This window comes from Schistocerca piceifrons, chromosome X, assembly GCF_021461385.2.
Source record: "Schistocerca piceifrons isolate TAMUIC-IGC-003096 chromosome X, iqSchPice1.1, whole genome shotgun sequence".
Lineage (NCBI taxonomy): Eukaryota > Metazoa > Arthropoda > Insecta > Orthoptera > Acrididae > Schistocerca > Schistocerca piceifrons.
In genome coordinates, this window is record NC_060149.1 from 960,185,436 (window position 1) to 960,192,617 (window position 7,182).

Here is a 7,182-nt window from a genome sequence, read left to right on the forward strand (position 1 = left end):
TTGTATTCTATGACGTTGCAATTTCTTTGTTTCATGGTCAATGGGAAGGTGCATGGGATACAGGAAACCCGCACAGGTGCATCAGAATCTGATACTGGTCTCCCAGGATCTGCTCCAATCACAAACTCTTAATAGATTCACTCTTCTTGTACTTAAGTCGGCATTGTCCCTTTTATTGTATTCAATCCCGATGCAATTTCGGTGTTTCATGGTCAATGTGAAGGTCCAAAGGATACTGTAAACCTGCACTGGTGCATCGGAATCTAATACTGATCTCCCAGGAGCTGCTCAAACCGCAAACTCTTAGAAGATTCACTCTACTTGTACTTAAGTCGGCATTGTCCTTATTGCATTCATCCCGATGCAATTTCTGTGTTCCATGGTCAATGTCAATTTCCAAGGGATACAGTAAACTTGCACTGGTGCATCGGTACCTAATTCTGGTCTCCCAGGAACCGCTCAAACCTCAAAATCTTAGAAGATTGACTCTTCTTGTACTTAAGTCGCCGTTATCCCTTTTGTATTCAATGCCGATGCATTTTCTGTAATTCATGGTCAATGTGAAGGTCCAGGGGATACAGTAAACCTGGACTGCTGCATCGGAATCTAATTCAGGTCTCCCAGGAGCCGCTCAAAGCACAAACTCCTAGAAGATCCACTTTTCTTGTACTTAAGTTGTATTGTCTCTTTTGCATTCAATCTTGAAGCAATTTCTGTGTTTCATGGTCAATGTGAAGCTCCAAGGCATACAGTAAACCTGCACTGCTGCATCGGAATCTAATACTGGTCTCCCAGGAGCCGCTCAAAGCACAAACTCATAGAAGATTCACTCTTCTTCTACTTAAGTCGGGGTTGCCACTTTTGTATTCAATGCCGATGCAATTTCTGTGTTTCATGGTCAATGTGAAAATCCAAGGGATACAGTAAACCCAGACTGGTAAATCGGAATCTAATACTGGTCTCCCATGAGCCGCTCAAATCAAAAACTCTTAGAAGATTCACTCTTCTTGTACTTAAATCGGCAGTGTCCCTTTTGTAGTCAATCCCGAAGCAATTTCTGTGTTTCATGGTCAATGGGAAGGTCCAAGGGATACAGTATACCTGTACTGGTGCAGCGGAATCTAATACTGGTCTCCCAGGAGCCGCTCAAACAACAAACTCTTAGAAGATTCACTCTTCTTGTACTTAAGTCGGCATTGTCACTTTTGTATTCAATCCCCATACAAATTCTATTTTTCATGGTCAATGTGAAGGTCCAAGGGGTAGAGTAAACCTGCACTGGTGCATCGGAATTTAATACTGGTCTCCCAGGTGCCGCTCAAAGCTGAATATCTTAGCAAATTCTATCTTCTTGCACTTAAGTCGACATTGTACCTCTTGTATTCAATCCCGATGCGATTTCTGTGTTTCATGGTCAATGTGAAGGTCCTAGGTATACAGTAAACCTGCACTGATGCATCGGAATCTACTACTGGTCCCCCAGGAGCCGATCAAACCACAAACTCTTAGAAAATACTCTCTTCTTGTACTTAAGTCGGCATTGTCCCTTTTGTATTCAATCCTGAAGCAATTTCTGTGTTTCATGGACAATGTGAAGGTCCAAGGCATACAGTAAACCTGCACTGCTGCATCGGAATCTAATACTGGTCTCCCAGGAGCCGCTCAAACCACAAACTCTTAGAAGATTCACTCTTCTTGCACCTAAGTCGGCATTGTCTCCTTTGTATTCAACCGCGATGTAGTTTTTGTGTTTAATGGTCAATGTGAAGGTCCAAGAGATACAGTAAACCTCCACTGGTGCATCGGAATCTAATAGTGGTCTCCCAGGGGCCGCTCAACGCACAAGCTCTTAGACAATTCACGCTTCTTGTACTTAAGTCGGCATTGTCCCTTTCGCATTCAATCCCGAAGCAATTTCTGTGTTTCATGGTCAATGTGAAGGTCCAGGGGATACAGTAAACCTGCACTGGTGCATCGGAATCTAATTCAGGTCTCCCAGGAGCCGCTCAAAGCACAAACTCTTAGAAGATTCACATTTCTTGTACTTAAGTCGGTGTTGTCCCTTTTGCATTCAATGCCGATGCAATTTCTGTGTTTCATGGACAATGTGAAGGTCCAAGGGATACAGTAAACCTGCACTGGCGCATCGGAATCTAATACTGGTCTTCCAGGAGCCGCTCAAACCACAAAGTCTTAGATGATTCACTCTTTTTGTACTTAAGTCGTTCATTGTCCCATCTGTATTCAATCGCGATGCAATTTCTGTGTTTCATGGTCAATGTGAAAGTCCAAGGGATACAGTAAACCTGCACTTTTGCATCGGAATCTAATACTGGTGTCCCAGGAGCCGCTCAAACCACCAACTCTTAGAAGATTCACTCTTCTTGTACTTAAGTCGGCATTGTCACTTTTGTATTCAATCCCCATACATATTCTATTCTTCATGGTCAATGTGAAGGCCCAAGGGATACAGTAAACCTGCACTGGTGCATCGGAATTTAATACTGGTCTCGCAGGTGCCGCTCAATGCAGAAAATCTTAGAAGATTCTATTTTCTGGCACTTAAATCGACATTGAACCTCTTGTATTCAATCCCGATGCGATTTCTGTGTTTCATGCTCAATGTGAAGGTCCTAGGTATACAGTAAACCGGCACTGATGCATCGGAATCTAATACTGGTCCCCCAGGAGCCGATCAAACCACAAACTCTTAGAAGATACCCTCTTCTTGTACTTAAGTCGGCATTGTTCCTTTTGTATTCAATCCTGAAGCAATTTCTGTGTTTCATGGACAATGTGAAGGTCCAAGGCATACAGTAAACCTGCACTGCTGCATCGGAATCTAATACTGGTCTCCCAGGAGCCACTCTAAGCACTAACTCTTAGAAGATACACTCTTCTTGTACTTAAGTCGGCATTGTCTCTTTTGTATTCAACCCCGATGTAGTTTTTGTGTTTAATGGTCAATGTAAAGGTCCAAGGGATACAGTACACCTGCACTGGTGCATCGGAATCTAATACTGGTCTCCCAGGAGCCGCTCAAAGCACAAGCTATTAGACGATTCGCTCTTCTTGTACTTATGTCGGCATTGTCCCTTTTATATATTTAATCCCGATGCAAATTCTATGTTTCATGGTCAATGTGAAGGTTCAAGGGATACAGTAAACCTGCATTGAAGCATCGGAATCTAATTCTGATCTCCGAGGACCGGCTCTAAACTCAAACTCTTAGAAGATTCGCGTTTCTTGTACGTAAGTCGGCATGGAACCCTTTGTATTCAATCCCGATGCAATTTCTGTGTTTCATGGTCAATGTGAAGGTCCAAGGGATACAGTAAACCTGCTCTGGTGCATCGGTATTTAATACTGGTCTCCCAGGAGCCGCTCAAACCACAAGCTCTTAGAAGCTTGACCCTTCTTGTACTTAAGTCGGCATTGTCCCTTTTGTATTCAATGCCGTTGCATTTTCTGTTTTTCATGGTCAATGTGAATGTCCAAGGGATACAGTAAACCTGCACTGGTGCATCGGTATCTAATACTCGTCTCCCAGGTGCCGCTCAAAGCAGAAAATCTTAGAAGATTCTATCTTTTTGCACCTAATTCGACATTGTGCCTCTTGTATTCAATCCCGATGCGATTTCTGTGTTTCACACTCAATGCGAAAATCCTAGGCATACAGTAAACCTGCACTGGTCCATCGAAATCTAACACTGGTCACCCAGGAGCCGATAAAATCACAAACTGTTAGAATATTCACTCTTCTTGTATTTAAGTCGGCATTGTCCCTTTTGATTTCGACCAATGTAGTTTTTGGTTTAATTGTCAATGTGAAGTTCAAAGGAATACAGTAAACCTGCACTGGTGCATTGGAATCAAATACTGATATCCCAGGAGCCGCTCGAAGCACAAACTCTTAGAAGATTCACTCTTCTTGTGCTTAAGTCGGCAATGTGCTTTTTGTGTTCTATCCCGTTGCGATTTCTGTGTTTCATGGTCAGTGTGAATGTCCAAGGGATACAGTAAACCTGCTCTAATGCATCGGAATCTAATTCAGGTCTCTCAGGAGCCGCTCTAAGCACAAACTCTTAGAAGATTCACTCCTCTTGTACTTAAGTCGGGAATGTCCCTTTTGTATTCATTGCCGGGGCCATTTCTGTGTTTCATGGTCAATGTGAAGGTCCTAGGGATACAGTAAACCTACACTGGTGCATCGGAATCTAATACTGGTCTCCCGGGAGCCGCTCTAAGCACGAACTCTTAGAAGATTCACTCTTCTTGTGCTTAAGTCGGCAATGTGCTTTTTGTGTTCTATCCCGTTGCGATTTCTGTGTTTCATGGTCAGTGTGAATGTCCAAGGGATACAGTAAACCTGCTCTAATGCATCGGAATCTAATTCAGGTCTCTCAGGAGCCGCTCTAAGCATAAACTCTTAGAAGATTCACTCCTCTTGTACTTAAGTCGGGAATGTCCCTTTTGTATTCATTGCCGGGGCCATTTCTGTGTTTCATGGACAATGTGAAGGTCCAGGGGATACAGTAAACCTGCACTGGTGCATCGGAATCTAATACTGGTCTCCCAGGAGCCGCTCTAATCACAAACTCTTAAGAGATTCACTCTTCTTGTACTTAAGTCGGCATTGTCCCCTTTGTATTCAATTCCAATGCAATTTCTGTGTTTCATGGTCAGTGTGAAGATCCAAGGGATACAGTAAAGCTGCACCGGTGTATCGGAATCTAATACTGGTCTCCCAGGAGCCGCTCAAACCACAAACTCTTAGAAGATTTACTCTTCTTATACTGAAGAAGGCATTGTCCCTTGTGTATTCAATCCCGATGCGGTTTCACTGTTTCATGGCCAATGTGAAAGTCCAAGGGATACAGTAAACATACACTGGTGCATCGGAATTTAATACTGGTCTCCGAGGAGCCTCCCAAATCACAAACTCTTAGAAGATTCACTCTTCTTAAAGTTAAGTTGGCATTGTCAGTTTTGCATTCAGTGCCGATGCAATTTCTGTGTTTCATGGTCAATGTGAAGGTCCAAGGGATACAGTAAATTCAGCACTTGTGCATCGGAATCTAATACTGGTCTCCCAGGAGCCGCTCTAATCACAAACTCTTAAGAGATTCACTCTTCTTGCAATTACGTCGGCATTGTCCCCTTTGTACTCAATCCCGATGCAATTTCTGTGTTTCAAGGTCAGTGTGAAGATCCAAGGGATACAGTAAAGCTGCACTGGTGCATCGGAATCTAATACAAGTCTCCCAGGAGCCGCTCAATCCACGAACTCTTAGATCATTCACTCTTTTTGTACATAAGTCGGCATTGTCCCTTTTGTATTCAATCTCGATGCAATTTCTGTGTTTCTTGGTCAATGTGAAGGTCCAACGCATACAGTGAACCTGCTCTGGTGCATCGGAATCTAATACTGGTCTCCGAGGAGCTGCTCAAAGCACAAACTATTAGAAGATTCACTCTTTTTGTACTTAAGTCGCTATTGTGCCTCTTGTATTCAATCCCGATGCGATTTCTGTGTTTCGTGGTCAATGTGAAAATCCACGGGATACAGTAAACCAGCACTCGTGCATCGGAATCTAATACTGGTCTCCCAGGAGCTGCTCAAAGCACAAACTATTAGAAGAGCCACTCTTCTTGTACTTATGCCGGAATTTTCGCTTTTGTGTTCAATCCCGATGCACTTTCTGTGTTTCATGATCAATGTGAAGGTCCAAGGGATACAGTAAACCTGTACTGGTGTAGCGGAATTTAATACTGGTCTCCCAGGAGCCGCTCAAACTTCAAACTCTTAGAATATACACTCTTCTTGTACTTAAGTTGGCATTGTCCAATTTGTATTCAATCCCGATGCAATTTCTGTGTTTCTTGGTCAATGTGAAGGTCAAGGGGATACAGTTAACCTGCACTGGTGCATCGGAATCTAATACTGGTCTCCCTGGAGCCGATCAAAGCACAAACTCTTAGAAGATTCACTCTTTTTGTACTTAAGTCGTCACTGTCCGTTTTGTATTCAATTCCGATCTACGTTCTGCGTTTCATGGTCAATGTGAAGGTTCAGGGGATACAGTAAACCTGCACTGGTGCATCGGAATCTAATACTGGTCTCCCAGGAGCCGCTCAAAGCACAAACTCTTAGAGGACTTACTCTTCTTGTACTTAAGTCGGCATTGTCCCTTTTGTATTCAATCCCGAAGCAATTTCTATGTTTCATGGTCAATGTGAAGGTCCAGGGGATACAGTTAACCTGCAGTGGTCCATCGGAATCTAATACTGGACTCCCATGAGACGCTCAAACCACAAACTCTCAGAAGATTCACTCTTCTTGTACTTAAGTCGGCATTGTCCCTTTTGTATTCAAACCCTATGAAAATTTCTGTATTTCAAGGTCAATGTATAGGTCCAAGGGATACAGAAAACCTACACTGGTGCATCGGAGTCTACTACTGGTGTCCCAGGAGCCGCTCAAACCGCAAAGTCTTAAAGGATGCACTCCTCTTGTACTTAACTTGGCATTGACCCTTCGTATTCAATCCCTATGCAATTTGTGCGTTTCATGGTCAATGTGAAGATCCAAACCTGCACCGGTGCTTCGGCATCTAATACTGGTCTCCCAGGTGCCGCTCAAAGCACAAACTCTTAGATCATTCACTCTTCTTGTACTTAAGTCGGCATTGTCCCTTTTGTATTCAATCCCGATGCAAATTCTGTCTTTCATGGTCAATCTGAAGGTCCAAGGGATACAGTTAACCTGCACTGGTGCAGCGGAATCTATTACTGGTCTCCCAGGAGCCGCTCTAAGCACTAACTCTTAGAAGATACACTCTTCTTGTACTGAAGTCGGCGTTGTACCTTTTGTATTCAATCCCGATGCAATTTCTGTGTTTCATGGTCAATGTGAAGGTCCACAGGATACAGTAAACCAGCACTGGTGCATCGGAATCTAATACTGGTCTCCCAGGAGCTGCTCAAAACACAAACTCTTAGAAGAGTCACTCTTCTTGTACTTATGTCGGAATTTTCGCTTTTGTGTTCAATCCCGATGCAATTTCTGTGTTTCATGGTCAATGTGAAGGTCCAAGGGATACAGTCAACGTGTACTGGTATAGCGTAATCTAATACTGGTCTCCCAGGAGCTGCTCAAACAACAAACTCTTAGAAGACTCA